The sequence below is a fragment of the Macaca fascicularis genome, chromosome 4 (assembly GCF_037993035.2).
Source record: "Macaca fascicularis isolate 582-1 chromosome 4, T2T-MFA8v1.1".
NCBI classification, from domain to species: domain Eukaryota; kingdom Metazoa; phylum Chordata; class Mammalia; order Primates; family Cercopithecidae; genus Macaca; species Macaca fascicularis.
This window is the reverse complement of record NC_088378.1, coordinates 45,931,938-45,949,777: the sequence shown is the minus strand read 5'-3', so window position 1 is coordinate 45,949,777 and position 17,840 is coordinate 45,931,938.

Genomic DNA, 17,840 nt, shown 5'->3' with positions numbered 1-17,840 from the left:
ACTGCATAGAACAGGGCTCATTCAAGCTAATATGGCATAAAAATCCCCATAGGTAAAACATAGTTTAAATATATTCCTGCTGGAATAAAGTCTTCTAACTAAAATCATCATCTTTTTAATCCTATCTAATATATGTTTATAATCTCCCATAACTATTGCTAAACTGAAATACCAAATAATTAATCAAAGCTACAATGGGAATTTGAGTGTTTTGTACATTTTTTTCATTTAATATTGTTTCATAGTAAACTGGCCAATGATACCTTTTCCCCATATTTCCCTCTTCATACTACAACAAAATATCATTTCTGTAAGAAAAATTCTGCACATGTATGATTACTCTTTTTATCTCTATGAAGTGATAATTTCTTTATCCTTGATTATGCCATCTGAATTTTTCTGACAGAAGTGCCACCTTCATAATCATTTGGCTTTAGAGCCATTTTTAAAAATCAGAATTATATTTATCATAAGTTATAATGATTTCAGGGTATTTGCTATCTTTGTAACAGAGCAGCTGGATTTATGTATACTTTGCTGCTGGATAAGTCTTTTCTCCAAAATTATAAATACAAGATGTTGAAAGCATATACAATATTTACACACACATATACACACATACATATATATGTGTGTATATGGTATATGTGTACATATATATTTAATAAACTTATAATCACTCAAAAACACATCAGTGTCAGGGTGACAGATGCTTTCACAGTAAGCCAATATGGAAAGACAGAAAGGACAGAATAAAAAAGTTTTTTTAAATTTATCAGTGTGTCTATCAAAGGAACTGGAGGACATGCACCAGTTACCTAAAACAATCAGCTCTTACAATTTTTGAAGTCTACATTATTCATATCTTCAAGTATATTCTACATTTGTTCCCAGAGATTGTGACTAGCATTACAGTATGAGATACAGACTAAAAGGCAATAATGAAACTCTTGAATGTAAATATATGCATCAAATTATAATAAAATTTATCCTGTAAACTTGTTCCATGGAATTTACTGTAATGAGCCTTGCAAAATTGTGCTCCCTCTTGGGTTAATGTTTATGCTTTCTTCTTAAAGTACTGAAAGGGTGAAATAATGATACCAAACAGCCAATATTTAATGATATATGTTTGTAGCTGAGTTTTCAATGTCCATGGAAAAATGCTTAGTATAATTCAGATAAAATATTCAAGGCAAGTGTGTAGTCTATTAAATAATCAATGGGAAAATCTTACCCAGAAAAGGCAAAGGTGAGTTGAATAAAGATCCCAAGCTATAGAACATTGTTTACAAATGCAGATAGATCCACAAACAAATTTTGCCGTGTTCAATGTCAGATTCAGGGAAGTGAATATAAGAGAACATATTGAAAGAAGAAAGCATACCTTCAAAATCAATCTCACTGATGGATTTACTAGTAATGAAAAGCATATTTGAATGCGAATACCAACATTTTAAAATATTGATTTCTGAATTTAGAAGTTTTAGAGTTTTCTTTTTGGATTAAGAAATTCATCTGTTCACTCAGATCAATCATCAGCTTTTCAGGCTGTTTTCCCCAATGGCTAAAATATAAAATTAATACTTCCTCTTTGCCATCAGCATTATGTATTGTTCATATTTTAGTATAATCCATACCACATTCTAATTCAATGATTTGTTTCTATTTTTTTCTCTTCATATGCCTGTGAGCTAACTCTGCCAGCCTGTTTTGATTATCTTTGTATCCTTAGTAATATAGACTGATGCATTAGAGAGTCAAATGTTTAAATTCATGAACAAATCATGTCAAAAAAGAAATAACATTCTCAGCATGTTTTCCGTAAGTGGCACGTTGGTAAAACAATTCCAGCATCTGGCACTCATCTTTTTTTTTTTTTTTTTTTGGATTAGCTTGATTAAAAATGCACACATTATACCAGTCGATTTGAGATTATATGTCCAAGATATAACTATTGCCTCTAAATCAGCAGAATTAACAAGTGGAATTTTCTTTCAGTTAAGATCAGTCTAGAAAAAAAACAAAACCCAGCATCAAGACAAAAACAAACTCAACCTGGGTCTATGAGCTCTTTTGGATGCAAAAATAGAATATATAATTTAAGTTTTTCCTGAATTTTCTTTTGATAATGATATTTAAAAAAATCTATTGGACTTGTGTATATAAGGTTGTTATTATGGTCTAATTATGATATTTACCTCTGTTTTATAAAAGGAAGCAAATGCAATCTGTATGTTAAGAAAAAAGAAATGTGGGCCGGGCGCGGTGGCTCAAGCCTGTAATCCCAGCACTTTGGGAGGCCGAGACGGGCGGATCACGAGGTCAGGAGATCGAGACCATCCTGGCTAACACAGTGAAACCCCGTTTCTACTAAAAAATACAAAAAAATAGCCGGGCGAGGTGGCGGGCGCCTGTAGTCCCAGCTACTCGGGAGGCTGAGGCAGGAGAATGGCGCAAACCCGGGAGGCGGAGCTTGCAGTGAGCTGAGATCCAGCCACTGCACTCCAGCCTGGGCGACGGAGCCAGACTCCGTTTCAAAAAAAAAAAAAAAAAAAAAAAAAAAAAAAAAAAAAGAAGAAGAAAAAATGTGATATAGCAGGTGGATTGTGGTGTTTCAGAACAGATAATTAGAATCTCCTATATGAATTGGGTAAATTGCTTAAGGTTGATTATATTTCATATCCTCATTTTAAGAAGCAGATTTAACAGTAAAAAGAATGTTATGAGGGTTGAACAAAAAAATATGTATAAATTGTTTGGTAACTGGAAGGTAAACCTTCTATTTGTATTTTTCTATTCTACATAAAGCTTTAGCTTGTTATGTTAACAAACAAATGAAGTCTATGTGTTACTTTGCCATCTTAAACAAATGTATGTGTATCTATGTATTGGTGTGGCACTTTTTTTTTTCTGGATCCCTCTTAAAAGTTCAGCCAAGAAAGCCGAGGTCAAATTAGAGGGCCAAAATAAGATCAACTGATGGCAAAACACACAAGATGGGAATGGTGTGGAGAGCTCCTTTTGGCATTCTAGTTCCTATTTCTTCTGTTAAATGATGACTATAATGTTGAAAAATAATAAAACACTTCTGTGTATGCAGCTTTTTGCCTTGGGGTCAAATAATTTACTCCTACAGTCACCAAACTAATTTTCCAGTTAGTTAAATGCATGTTCATAGCGCTTTATTATTAAATCAAATTTGTTGAGGTGTATTTTAAGTGTACAGTTCTATTGTCTACTTCATTTATTTATATGTTACATTTTTATATTTTCTTTCTCTACCAAATTTGGGTTTGGTGGTTTTCTTACCCTTTCTTAAAGTGATAGTGTAGGTCATTACTTTTTATATTAATTATTTTTAATGCAGGCATATCTCAGAGATTTGCAGGTTTAGCTCCAGATCATTGCAATAATGCAAATATCAAAATAAAGAGAGTCACACACATTTTTTGGCTTCCTAGTGCACAAAAAAAATTATGTTTACACTGTATTATAGTCTATTTAGTGTGCAATAGCATTATGTCTGAAAAACAATGCTGTTACTTTCATTTAAACACACTTTATTGCTAAAAAATGCTAATAACCATCTGAACCTTCTTTTTGCTAGTGGAAGGTCTTGACTCAATGTTGATGGTTGCTAATTTACTAGGGTGATGGTTGCTGAAGGTTGGGGTAACTGTGTGACAATTTCTTAAAATAAGATAAGAATGAACTCTACTGTATCAATTAACTCTTCCTTTTACAAATATATATATATACATATATATATAATATGTATATATATATCTGTAGCATGTGATGCTGTTGAATAGCATTTGACCTACAGTGGAACTTATTTCAAAATTGAAGTCAATCCTCTGAAACCCTGCCACTGCTTTATAATTTAGTTTATGTAATATCCTAAATATTTTGTTGTCATTTCAACAACATTCTCAACATGTTCACCAGAAGTAGATTTCAGCTCTATAAGCCACTTTCTTAATCTTCTGTAAGAAGCAACTTTTCATGCATTAAAGTTTTATTGGAGATTGCAGGAATTCAGTCACATCTTCATTCTCGACTTTTAATTCTAGTTCTCTTTCTGTTTCCACCACATCTGAAGTTCTTCCTCCCCTAAAATCTTGAACCCCCAAAATCATCCATAACAGTTGGAATTTACTTCTTTTAAGCTTCTGATAATGTTGATAGTTGACCTCCTCCCATGAATCACAAATGTTCTTAATGGCCTCTAGGATGGTGAATCTTTTTCAGAAGGGTTTCAATTTAATTTGCCCAGATATATCAGAGAAATGCTACCTGTGGCAGCTATTGCCTTAAGAAATGCATTTCTGAAATAATAAGACTTATAAGTCCAAACTTTCTGATCTGTGGGCTACAGAATGGATGTTGTAGTAGCACGCATGGAAACGACATGAATTTCCTTATATATCTTTGGGTGGCTAGATGCATTGCCAATGAGCAGTAATTAATTTTAGGCATTTTTTTCAACTTTTATCTTAGGTTTAGGGAGGACCTGTACAGGTTTGTTACATGAGTAAGTTACATGTTGCTGAGGTTTGCTGCAAGAGTGACCCCATCATGTAGGTAGCGAGCATAGTACCCGATTGGTAGTTTTTCAAACCCCGCCCCTCTCTAACACTCCCTGCTTTGGTAGTTCATAGTGTCTATTGTTCCCATCTTTATATCCATTTATTCTTAAAGTTTAGTTCCCACTTATAAGTGAGAATATGTGGTATTTGGTTTTCTATTTTGAATCGTATCATTTTGAAAGAAACCTGTTTTTCTGAGGATTAAATCTCAACAGTGGGCTTAAAATAGTCAGTAAGTCATGTTAAAAACAGAAGTGTTTTCATACAGGCTTTGCTATCCCATTTGTAGAGGATAGGTGCAGCAGGGTTAGCATAATTCTTAAAGTTCCTAGAAGTTTTGGAATGATAAATTAGTATTAATTTCTATTTAAAGTCAACAGCTATCTGAGTCCCTAACAAGAATCAGACTATCCTTTGAAGCTTTGGAGCAAGACATTGACATCTCCTTTTGGGCTATGAAATTCCTAGATAGCATCTTCTTCCAAAAGAAGGTTGTTTTATCTGCATGAAAAATCTGTTTAGATTTTCACCAACTATCTCTACTAGATTTGCATAACTTGCCACATCTTCTCTATCAGCACCTGCTGCTCTACCTTTCACCTTCATGCTATGGGGATGGCTTCTTTCCTGAAACTTTGTGAAGCAAGTTCTGCTAGCCTGCAACTTTTATTCAGCAGCTTCCTCACCTCTCTGATGCTTCATGGAATTGAAGAGCTAGGGCCTTGCTCCGGATCAGGATTTGGCTTAAGATAACGAGGTGGCTGGTTTGATCTTCTGTGCTGACCACCCATCTTTCTCCATATCAGTAATAATGCTGTTTTGCTTTCTTATCCTTCGTAGAGACTTAGACTCCCACACAATAATAGTGGGAGACTTTAACACCCCACTGACAATACTAGACAGGTCATGGAAGCAGAAAATTAATAAAGTTATTCAGTACCTGAACTGAGCACTGGATCAAATAGACCTGATAGACATCTACAGAACTCTCCAACACAAAACAACAGAATATACATTATTCTCATCACATGGCACATACTCTAAAATCAGTCACATAATTTGAAGTAAAACACTCCTCAGCAAATGCAAAAGAACTGAAATCATGAACAGTCTCTCAAACTACAAGGTAATCAAATTGGAAACCAAAACTAAGAAATTCACTCGAAACAATACAGTTACATGGAAACTGAATAACCTGTTCCTGAATGACTTGTGGGTAAATAATGAAATTACGGCAGAAATAAAAGTTTTTTGAAACTAATAAGATCAAATATACAACATACTAGAATCTCTGGGACACAGCTACAAGAGTGTTAAGAGGAATTATATTTTTTTAATCTGGGCATTTAGTGCTATAAATGTTTAGCGCTATAAATTTAGTGCTATAAATGCCCACATCAAAAAGTTGCAAGGATCTCAATGTAACACCCTAACATCACAACTAAAAGAACTGGAGAATCAAGAGCAAACAAGTTCCAAAGTTAGCAGAAGACAATAAATAACCAAAATAGGAACTGAACTGAAGGAAATTGAGACACCAAAAACAATTCAAAAGATCAACTAGGCCAGGCATGGTGGCTCACGCCTATAATCTCAGCACTTTGGGAGGCCGAGGTGGGCGGATCCCGAGGCCAGAAGATCGAGACCATGCTGGCTAACACAGTGAAACCCCGTCTCTACCCAAAATACGAAAAATTAGCCGGGTATTATGGGGGGTGCCTGTAGTCCCAGCTACTCGGGAGACTGAGGCAGGAGAATGGCGTGAACCCAGGAGGCGGAGCTTGAAGTCAGCCAAGATCGCCGCCACTGAGCTCCAGCCTGGGCGATAGAGCGAGATTCCGTCTCAAACAAACAAAGAAAAGATATGCACTGTCTAGACTGATAAAGAAGAAAATAGAGAAGATCCAAATAAACACAATCAGAAATGACAAGTGGGATATTACTACTGACCCTCAAAAATACAAATAACCATCAGAGAATATTACAAACACCTCTCTTCACGTAAACTAGAAAATGTAGGAGAAATGAAAATAATTCTGGACACATGTACCCTCCCAAGACTGAACCAGGAAGAAACTAAGTCCTTAAACAGATCAGTAATGAGCTCTGAAAAAGCCCAGGACCAGACAGATTCACAGCTGAATTCTACTAGATGTACAAGAAAGAGCTGGTAGCATTCCTGCTGAACTATCCCAAAAATTGAGGAGGAGGAATTCCTCCCTAACTCATTCTTTGAGGCCAGCATCATCGTGATACCAAAACCTGGCAAAGACACACACAAAGAGAAAACTTCAGGCCAATATCCTGATGAACAGTGGTGCAAAAATCCTCAAAAAAATACTGGCACACCGAATCCAGCAGCACACTAAAATGCATCCACCACAATGAAGTAGGATTTATCCCTAGGATGGAAGTTTGGTTCCACATACACAAATCAATAAAAGTGATTCATCACATAAATAGAACTAAAGACAAAAACCGCATGATTATCTCAATAGATGTAAAAATTGCTTTTGATAAAATTAAACACCTGAATGTTCAAAACTCTCAGTAGTCTAGGTATAGAAGAAACATACCTCAAAATAATAAGAACTATCTATGACAAACCCACAACCAACCTCTTACTGAGTGGACAAAAGCTGGACTCCTATTCAACATAGTATTAGAAGTCCTGGCCAGGCAATCAGGCAAGAGAAGGAAATAAAGGAGATTCAAATAGGAAGACAAGAAGTCAAACTATCCCTGCTTGTAGATGACATGATCCTATATCTAGAAAATTCCAGAGTCTCAGTCCACAAACTCCTTAAGCTGATAAACAACTCCAGCAAAGTCTCAGGATCCAAACTCGATATGCAAAAATCACTACACTCCTCTACACCAACAACAGTCAAACCGAGAGCCTAATCAGGAATCCAATCCCAGTCACAATTGCTACAAAACAGTAAAAATACCTAGGAATACAGCTAAACAGGGAGATGAAAGACCTCCACAAGGAGAATTACAAAACACTACTCAAAGAAATCAGAAATGACACAAACAAATGGAAAAACATTCCATGCTCAAGGATATTGTTTTTATGTTCCACTATTAAGATATGAGCTCTAAGTTTTGTTTTGTTTTGTAGCTCGACTTTATCAGTTTGAGAATGTTCTTTTCTGTTGATAGTGTGAATACTTTTTGCCTTTAATGGATGTTTGATTCTATTAAATGACATTGTCTTTCACTTGTAAAATATAGTCTAAAAGTACCACAAATGCACGTAAATATTTTAATGATTAAGTATCATGTAATTAATAGTAGTTAAACTGGTGTTCAAGTCCAAGTTCAAGTACGATAAGAAAGTACTACACAGTGGGGAATTTACAAAGAATAGAAGTTAATTTGTCTCACTCCAAAAAAATAGCACCAGCAGCTGGCCAGTGTTATCCCATGGCCAGCTATAAGCCACTTTCTTATACATCACACGATGAGGAAGCATGGGCACATGCTTTCGAGGGAGAGGGAACAAGAGAGAGAGAGAGAGAGGAACGAGGCCAGGCTTTTTTTTTTTTTTTTTTTTTTTTTTTTTTTTTTTTTTTTTGAGACGGAGTCTCGCTGTGTCTCCCAGGCTGGAGTGCAGTGGCGTGATCTCGGCTCACTGCAAGCTCCGCCTCCCGGGTTCACGCCATTCTCCCGCCTCAGCCTCCCAAGTAGCTGAGACTACAGGCGCCCGCCACCACGCCCGGCTAGTTTTTTGTATTTTTAGTAGAGACGGGGTTTCACCATGTTAGCCAGGCTAGTCTCGATCTACTGACCTCGTGATCCACCCGCCTCGGCCTCCCAAAGTGCTGGGATTACAGGCTTGAGCCACCGCGCCCGGCCGAGGCCAGGCTTATCAGGAGTGCACTCCCTTGAGAACTCACTTACTCCCATGATAATGACATTAATCCATTTATGAGGTCTCTCAAGGTCTAATTACCTCTAAAAGACCCCACATCTTAATATTATTAAAATGGCAATGTTTCCAACACATAAAATTTTGGGGGACACATTCAAACCATAGTACATAGTATATTGTAATGGTGACGAATTATAATTGCTATTGAGGTCATCGGTTAATTTGATTTTGTTTTACATTTAGACCTTGAGCATGTTTACAAATTATTTCCATGGATGAATATTTCAACCTGAGAGAACCATCCATCTTTATCACTTAGAAACATATTTTTATTTGGAAAGAAAAAGACTATTAAGCGTATTTTTATTTGAAGTTACATTGTATTATTTCATCGCAAATAATCAAGGATTCTTTACCATGGTAGTCCTTACCACCTGCACTCCATATCTGCTTTCTTAGTTGGCAAACTGTACTCATGTTTCACAATCTAATAAATGGCCATGCATCTGTGAAGTTATTTGTAACTCTGCTTCAGGCACAACTGAGGTTGTCTCATATGTGCTTCCAAGGCTACTTGAGATATCAAATCAAATCACAGGAATCACGAATCTTGCCCATACCCAACCTGTTAATGACTCAAAGAATATAGGCAAAATTAATACCCTTTCTCTTCTGCATCAAGTGTATTTTGGTTTTTGAATAACAGACAAGTTGAGAATTTGTGTAACATATATAGAAATATTATTTTGCCTTTTTGGTGTTTTTACTGTCCTCTGCACAGACAGAAAATTGCTTACATGACTAACTTATTTCTTCAAACTGCTATGCCCCATATATTCATATTCCAGACTTATTTACAGTAAAGAATTTGGACACATTTGGTATGTTTTACCCAAATCCTTTTATATATAGAAACTTTCTGTTATCTATGCTGTTAGCATGTTTACAAAGACTCTTAGGGGAGGACCTGCAGATAATTTATTCACTTGGGCCTCCTTTGGGGTATAAATTATACATCAACTTACCATTAACCTTTTTTTTTTCTCTCCAGGTTAGTGGTTAGGAGCGTTGGTTTTGGTGTCAAATAGTGTTGTATAAAATATAAACCATGAAGACTTTCTAACAATCTTGAAGAAGCTTCTTTAACCTCTGTGTGTTTCAGTTTCCTCATCTGTAAAACAGATAAAATATTTGTCTATATTTGACTTATTTTGACAATTAAATATGATAAAGTAAATAAAAATTCAGTTTATGATTGCCTATTAATACAGCACAGATCACACTGAATTGTATATATTTATAAATATACGTCTTTCTATTTTCTTATCACGTTACTAGCAAATTTTACAAAAGGGAGAAACATAGCATCTTTTTGTTCTTTTTTTCTAAGTATTGGTGCAATGTCATTTACAAAATAAGTTAGCTTAAAATCTAAGTGGAAGAAGGTGAAACCTCTTGTCTGTTAAGCTTTAAGTTTAGCAACTCAAGAAACCCTTGATATTGTGAACTTAATAGATTTTTACATAGTATACTTAAAATGCAGTTTTGTTATAAATGTTTGAAATATCACATGATGCCAACTGTGCTTATTTCTTACATATATATTTCCTAATGCTTTTTTATTTTAAAATATAGATTGCTCACATTGGAAATAGAGAGATAAATTTACACCTTCTATAGGTGATCATTCATCATTAACAACTAAGTGATTTATTAGCAAGAGCTATATAAATGCTTATTATAAAGAATCAATTGGCAGTGAAATAAGTCTATTTTACTCTTCGTCATGTATGTTTACCAAAATGTAAGAATTCTTTATTTCATACTTAATAATTTCCTGATATTCATTTGTCATATTTTTAGTTAACTATTATATTTCTCAGAAATATATGACATTGAAACTTCAAAATCTAGGACAAAGAAATATTCAGTAGCTTTGAAATATCCAGTATTTATCTCATCCATTCTGTATCTTTCTATCAAAAATTTTTTTTTTTAATCAGAATTTCTGTCAAAGAAATGCATTGGATACCTTTTTCTGCTTAGGCAGGGCATAAAAGAAGACTCTTAGGATTTAGTTAGAAATCCACAGCTAGCATCACCCTACCGAAGTAATTACTCTTGCTAATACTACCAATGATTTATAGAGAAACACATTGAATATTTCTCTGTGTCTCTCTTATTCAACTTTTCTCCATCATTTCATACAGTTGTCCACTAAACATTGGAAATTTATTTTGTCAGTTGAGTCCAAACTGAGAAATAGCTTATTCTTATCGCTTGCCATCTAGGTCTCCACTTCAACATCAATTTCCGTCTTTTTCTCTGATTGCTCATTTTCATTGTTCCAGGATCTTTCAGTTTCTTCTGTGCTTTAAATATTTAATTTTTTGAAGTTCTCTTTAGGCTCAAATTTCTTGCTGTCCTCCTTTTGCAATCTCATCCATATCCATGGCTTTAATTACTACACATATGTCAATGATTCAAATGATTCAATGACACATTAATAAGGAGGTTTTTCCAGCCTTTCTCTGAGCTCTCTCTCTCTCTTTCTCTGTCTATCTCTATCTCTCTCTCTCTTTCTCTTACACACACACACACACACACACACACACACACACACACACATTTGCTACCTACTGGTATTACTTATTGTGCATTTCCACTACATATGTCAGAAAACATTCAAATTCAACTTACATGAAACTGATCTTATCATCTCCTCATCTCCTCTTCCTGAGTCCTTCCATCTCAATTTACTATCCTGATGGAAAGCTGGGTTATTTACCTAACTACTAAGACTATCTCCTTTTTCCCTTTCCTAAAACCTATCTCCAAAAAAATTGCTAAATCCTATTTTTATATTTTGACTCTCTAATACACTTTTCCATCACTGTATCTCATACTTTTTGTTGGCCCTTGTCATTGATATGGTCAACATCTTCTGTTTGGCCTTTTTGTATCCAGCCTCACCTTCCTTCTTTACCATGGTACCAAATAGATTTTTCTAAAATACAAATGCATTTATGCTATTATGTCTATATGCATATTTAAGTGTCACTTTTAGGATAAAATCTACACCATTAGTCATCTTAGATCAACTAGTACCCGCTCTTTAACCAAACATCTCCAAGTTGAACTTACACATCTGCTGGCTGTCTGCTTACCTAATGAAGATATCTAGGTTGTCTTTGAAGAATTTCTCACTAGGAAGCAGCACATTCTTTTACTTCATGATGCCATTTAAATCCATGAATTCTAAACAATAAAGTGAAAACTGAGATGAATTAATTTTTAGAAATCAGAATTTTAATAATATGAGAAGCAACATAGAGTAGTGATTAAGGACACAGATGTGAATCAAACAGATAAAAAAATCTTATTTGCCCTTTACTTCTTGGGTTACCTTGGACAATCTACCAAAAGTCTTTGCAACTCAGTTTTTACTTCTATAGAGTTGGTAAAAATTGTAAGTAAAATGATTCCCTTAAAAGAATTTGCTAAAAGCCAATTCCTGAAAATAACATTTTCCAAAGAGAAAATTTGTTAAAATTTATGTGGGAAAAAATCAACTTGCAAAAATATCATTGCATGGATAATTTAACAGATATAATTGGATTGTTTATCTACGTCTCATTCATTTTAAATTGTTTAATGCCTCTTTCTATTGTTTCAAATCTGAGATGTTTAGTACCATCCTTAATTTTATTTCTCGTAAGTAAAAATATACACCACAATTAAGTTAAATTACCTGGGATAAACCAGATGTATTAAAATTCCATGCCTCTACCAGAGAACAGTTTGAGTACACTAACTAGAAGCATTTTACAGGTGAAAAACTGTTAAACGCAGGTAAAAAAAATGGCAATATGCTATCTGTTTTGTAGTTCAAATTTGATACAATTTAATTGCAGATAGAAAATAAAAGATTAAAAATTTAGTTAAATCATAAAACGACAAAGTTGGAAGATAAAGTTTGGCAAGACTAAATCATACAGAAGACTAAACATAATTACTGACTAAAAATTCCCATAAAAATGATTTTTAAAAAAGATGAAATATATTTATTGTAAATAATATTCTTAAATTTATTATTTCAATATCTCATAATATATTGCTTATAACTGTACTTCATATTCTTGCTGCTGTATCTCTAGTTTTTGTTAAAACCATTTTTGGTAAAGTAGTAAATATTTTAATTTAACAAATTTGGAAAATTGAAAATCTACAAACTAATCATTAGCTAATTGGATTTTCAGCAAATTGGTCACTTGGCGAATTGAATATTGGAGAATTTGATATCAGCAATGTGAAATAACAAATCATACATATAATTCATGATAAGGAAAAATGTGATTATGCATGCAAATTTTTGCCGCATAATATATACCTAGCATTAGTAGCCATTGATACAGATTTCTCATAATTATTTTATTTTCCATCATTATTTTTGTTAGCACCAGCGATTATTATATTCTTGTCTCTGCCTAACTTTGCAACTTCACTTGTTACCATGTATTAAATTTTATGAGCTATCCAGAAGATAGTTACATTGGAGCTGATCTTCTTGACTCAAATAGAACAACTTTATTGGATCTCATTGTGCAAATATGTAAGGTAGGTAAAACATCCTACCTTGACAGAGTGTTACATTAGGACTTGTTCTGGTGTTCAGTAGAAACTTTCTGTCATGATATCCCTACGGGAAAGGATAGAACCTTTTGCATAAGAAGCCAATTGACTTCTTGTGAAAGAAGTGATCAAAATCAGATACCCAGTGCTTTATGTTGAAAAACAAAGGGTGGCCCTGGATAAGGCTTATTGGAAGAATAGGGGAAAATGGACACCAGTGGTCCCAATAAGAACTCAACAAGACGGGGGCTAAGTTTTGAACTAATGAACAGAACTCAACACATAGACAGACAGATTTGGATTGAAATGGAAGATTTGGGCACATCATATGTTAATGCTGCAGATCTAGCACCCTGACAGAGTGACATGATTTAGAAATAATGGCAGAGCTTGTTGGAAAAGCAAACTAACATCTTGCACTAACCAACCCAATTGGTCTCTTTCATCACATAGTATTATTAGAGCACTACAGAGTGAGAGGGAGATTTCCCCCGGCATGTTCAAATCAAGATAACAAAACAGATGAAAGATTGAGTCATTTTCTGTATGTTCACTAGGAGAAACAACTTTATCCCTGATTTTTGTAAAACCCTGACAGTCATTGACAGATTTAATTTTATAAAACTAGTATTGATTCATTATTAACAGATTACTAATATCCTTGGTAAACTCATTTACTTTACTTACTCGGTGTGTTTGTGTGTGTGTGTGTGCGTGCGTGTAATTTGGTAATAACAAAGTTCTGAAATTTGTATTTCTTGCAACGAAAATTTAAAAGTATTTTTTTCCTGAATCATTTTTTTCTAATCTTTATTTTACAGATTACATTCCCATTGAGGCAAGCAAATGGATCTAGCCACAGCTCTGACGATACTGCTTTGCTGATGATGGTACCTTCCATTAGTCTGTTGCACCAAGGTGCACGTTCTTCAGTTTACATAGTGGATTTCATCATTCTACTAGAAAGCTTCCACTTTGCTTCTGATTCAGTTTCAGTTTCCAAACCAGGTGCTTTGCCTCTCACTGACTGTTGTGGATAATCTCTAGTTTTTCGTCAAGATTCTAAATTTAGTTTGGCTTTTATTGGTCACCATTTTAATTCCCACTTTTTGTTTTGGTGCTGTTGATTGTATAATCCAACCATCTTTACCTTTCAATGTTTGTGGATTTCTTTTTTCCTGTTTGTCTTGAGCATTCTGATTTCTCCTAACCTTTGAGTCACCTGCCTCTGTTTTACCCTGTCAATGAATTATGGTTTAGTCAAGTGGAAAGACAAGCTCCTGTCACTGCCGATAGCACTGCCTAGTTTCCTTCCAATTATCAATAAAATTCTTTCTTATTAGCTTTCTTCTGTTCCACTATGAGCTCAAGTAATTTACAACAATAAAACAAGACAAAAATAATTAACATTCACGAGAATAAAGAGCAGCCATTAAATCATGAAGTTATCAGGATAAGTATGCCTTTGAGATGGTCTGTGCCTCTCTGACCTTCTGTTCTGGAACTGATGTACCCAATCAGTCAATTTTACTGATACACAACAAATTATGTTCTATATTTTCTCAAACAATTGCTGACATTTGAACACCAAGGCTACCAACTTCTCTCTCTGTACTTTTTACTTAAACTGGAAAAAATTAATATTTTGCTCTTCTCAAAAAATGAAGATAATTTTCCTCTTTCTTACAACAATCTTTATATTTTTAGTTCTTTCTGTATCTATATCTTGCTATTTTTTCTATCTTTTTTCTGTTTCATTTTTGAATAATTTATGTTTATTAGTTGGTCAAAACTTTTAATACATTTACTACATTTAAGCTCACCTAATTCAAAAATTTATATTTATTATCAACAGAGGGAAATTTTGTAACTTTAAAAAAAATTAGCTTTGAAAATGGAGATCTCTGATTTCTAACATAAGAATCTGCTTGATTAAAATAGCAATTGTAAGGACCTGACTGATTGTGTTTTTGAATAAGAACTTAAATGATACAAGATTGATTGCTTCTGGCCTGCCAAGAGCTTTATCATCTCTCAAGACAGTTGAAGGACTCTGAGTGCACAAGATTTCCTCCCTCATATCTCCAAAGTAAATAGAAAATCTCCATAGAAATACATAAATATACCAAATAAATATGTGAGGAAATGTTTTATGTGCTGAAAATAAGATGTAAATACATTTAATTTTGAAACTTCAGCTTGACCTGCAATGTAAATGAACAATTACTAAAGAAAACAGTATAATGTAGTATGGAGAACTTCAGTTCTAAACTCCCCCAGATTTCCACAGCTTACTCTAGATTTTAAGATTCATCTATCCTATGAATAGAAAATATTTTCTGAGCAAATTACTGTAACTTTCTCTGTTGTTTTACTTATCCATTGCTACTTAGCAAATCACTCTATAACTTTGCAGCTAAATACACCAATTTATTATGTTTGTTGGGTCTGCATGGTCACTGGACTTGGCAGGTGGTTCTAATTTTTGGTGTCTCAAGAAATTGAGGTCAGATAGTGACTAGGGCTACAAATAGCAGAAGGCTCAACTGAATGGTTTTTCACATGGCTGGCAGATGAAGCTTCCTGACATCTGGAAGTTCAGCTGGGGCTGTTGGCACGAACATCTACACTTGGTCTATCAAATGGCTTGGGCTTCTTACAGTTTGGCAGCTGGGTTCTGAGAGGGAATATCTGAAAAGCAAGTGTTCCAAGAGGCCCAGTGGAAGTCAGAAGGCTTATGACCCAGACATGGTAATCACACTGAGTCTGTCCCATCACATTCTACTGGTCAAATCAACTCACAAGCCCAGCCCAGTTTCAAGGAGAAGGGAAATAGATTCCACTTCCCAATGCAGATGTTGCAAATCAACTGTGGTCATGTATAATAAACCACAGTCGGCCACGAATTATTTGTATTCCTTGGGCATGGAATAGACACTTATCTCCTCTCACAGTTCCTAGAAGCTTCATCTATAATATCAAGACCAGACTTGAGGACCAGCAGCTCATTATCTTACATCCAGATATGGATGCAATGCCTTGGGTATGGTTCTTCAAGTGCAGATTCTTGAGTCAGATTACTCTCCACTATGAGTCATCCTTTCTATTTATAAGAAATGGTTGACTTTTCGCAGCTGTGTGTTGAAGGTTCAGGAGCATGTTTTCATTTCGAACCATCTCTGACGTCTTTTCAGTCTAAGCTGACAGGCAGTGTTTCTACTTGTAAAACACTCTTAGAAAGGTTGTGAGTTTCCCAAGCATCTTATTGGGATTCTCCATTGCCATAAATCTCTGAGACAGTCCTTCTGTATCTTGGGAGAGAGGGTACTGTGAGATAATAGCCTTAAAAACTTTTAGAAGACCTTTGGTTTAGCTAAAGTCAGTTAATATTCTTGGAAGACTTTTACGTGACTGAGAAGGAATAGAGGGTACACAAGAGTCGGAGAAATTTTTTGGTTTATTTGCCATAGTCTAAGAGTGCCTTAAATCTTTCTAAAACCTTAAAAAAACATGTTACAGTCACACTTGGATCAGGGATTTATCCAAAACCACATTTTAATCATGACCCCTTGGATTTGATTTTTGTCCTGTAAAACTTGAATTTTTCATAACATTTTGGTCTCCGGGTAGTCTTATTTATTACATGGCAGCTAACTTCAAAGAGGTGGCATAAGCAGGGGACATCCTAAGAACAAATATTTCAAGAGGCTTGGATGGAAATTGAAAAACATTTGGTGACTTACTCTCAGATTTCATACAGCAAATCTGGCATGAAAACTTTTTGGCCAGATTTAAAGTAAAAGAAAACAGAGTAACAATGAATTTATGACCATTTCAATCTATCTCTTTTATAGAAATAAAACTAATAGTTATTATAGATTACAAAGCCTTTTAAATGTAAAGAAAAACTCTGATTAGATGACAGAAAATGATAAAGTGCATCCATAAATTTAAAATGTAAGAATTTAAGAATTTTGAGGAAAGAAAAAAATAACACCTCTTGCTTTGGAAATTTTGGATTGTTATGAATGCTTTAGACACTTGCTGAAGCAGTAACTCAAGGAGCAAATGCCAGTTGCATAGAGAAATAGCTAAATGAACATGGCTGTTAAGTAATAAGATAAGGAGTAAGTACATTGGAAGTGATATTAGGCTGGCTAGTAAGTGGAATGTGAAAATGTAAACAGTGATTGTTAATCCAAAACAATAATGACGATTATTTTAAAAATCATAAATTCTATCTATCTATCTATCTATCTATCTATCTATCTATCTATCTATCTATCATCTATCTATCATCTATGTTGATCTGTCTCTATATATCCTAATATGTGTGAACCCCTGAACAAATCAAATGAGTTTAAACATTTTCTCTTAGAATCAAGTAGGAACATTTTCCATGATTGCATAAAATGTAAAAAAAAAAAAAAAAGTATTAGCATAATAGTTTAATTTACAAAAGTAAATAGTATCATTTACAAATAAACTTCGATTTATTTTCTTATGGAAAAGATAAATTAATTTAAATAATCTTATTTTCCCCAGTTAAATTTTTGGTCAAGTTTTGTTGGTTGTGGTATTTTTCCCCACAAATAGTTTAAAGGTATAAAAATGTAAAAATAATGTGAGCAATTAAATTAAATATTATTATTTGGTATCTTCAAAAAGCAGTAAGCTCTTATGGACTTCAGGTATTGCTGAACATTATGTAATTTACTTCTTCTACTTAAAATATCTAA